This window comes from Alexandromys fortis, unplaced genomic scaffold (assembly GCF_014885135.2).
Source record: "Alexandromys fortis isolate MF-2015 unplaced genomic scaffold, M_Fortis_MF-2015_v1.1 scaffold_5, whole genome shotgun sequence".
Lineage (NCBI taxonomy): Eukaryota > Metazoa > Chordata > Mammalia > Rodentia > Cricetidae > Alexandromys > Alexandromys fortis.
Genome location: NW_026067924.1, coordinates 30,325,874 through 30,327,063, shown reverse-complemented (window position 1 = coordinate 30,327,063; position 1,190 = coordinate 30,325,874).

Sequence of the window (1,190 nt, the reverse complement as noted above, 5' to 3'; positions counted from 1 at the left end):
CTGCTATTCTTACATCCACTTGAACCTATCAGATCCTCAATAAGTAGGTTATATACAGTATTTGGGCTGATTTTTTTTTGGTAACTTAGGAACTCTAGTTCAAAAATAAACTAAAACCTCTGCTATGCATAAATATATGGTATCTATTATATTATAACTAAGGATATGGTATTTATTATACTGTAGATAAAAATATGTCATCTATAAACTACACATAGGAATAGACAAGGATATGATAAGAATAAAGTTAATTCTGTTGACCTTGACCAATATGTTAAAATTTGACCTTTATTATTATTTCATAATAAAATGCAGATAGAGTACCCACTCATAAAATATTTATTTATAGATCACCAAGGTGGGGAAGAATTTGATCTTAGAAGAAACTTCCCACAGAGACACTCAGATTTTATGCCCTCCAATGTGCTGTGGGTTATACTGAGCAATAACGACTATAAATCTGGAATCTGTAACACTTCAGTCAAGCACATTCAACCTTTATTGCTATTGTTCACTTGACCTCTTCATCATTTTTTGCCACCTGCTTGCCAATATCACCTTGTTCTTCTGTAGGCTGTTCTCCAGTCAGCTTACGCTTCGCTAACAAATGAGGTGAAATTCATATAAGCAGGCATTGGAGGTATGCTGAATTGAAATCGCTTGCCTCAGGAGCAGCAAATTAGGTGTGGAACAAGAAATAGAACTCCGGAGTACACCTTTCCAGTCATTTAGTTCAGCCAGAGCCAGCATCCTTCAATGAATCAATCAACATTTACTTATCTGTCCCCTACAGCAGTTTTGCAAATCGTTTTCAAAAATCGTTGAACCACTAACAGTTTATCCACTCTGCAAAATGTGTGCAGCTTTTCATATCTGCTATGGTGAGGCCTCTCAGCTACATGCAACTCTTTTTTTTTACTGCTCTTGATTTCAGTAAGGAAAAATATTATACACCTGCCGAGGGAAACTATTCTTACTGTGTAATTGCCTTTTGTGCTTAAATGTGCATAAGATCTTCTCATAGAAGAGAGTAGCATAGAGGAAGCTGAGTTTCTCCTAGTTTAAACACATGAACTGTAAGTGTGTCCTGGATATGCTTCACTGTCTTCAGCCCACTGTGATGAAATTACAAATTATTCTTTCCTATGGCTTCTATTAGTGCACATTCGGTCGAGGGTCACCACTGGACA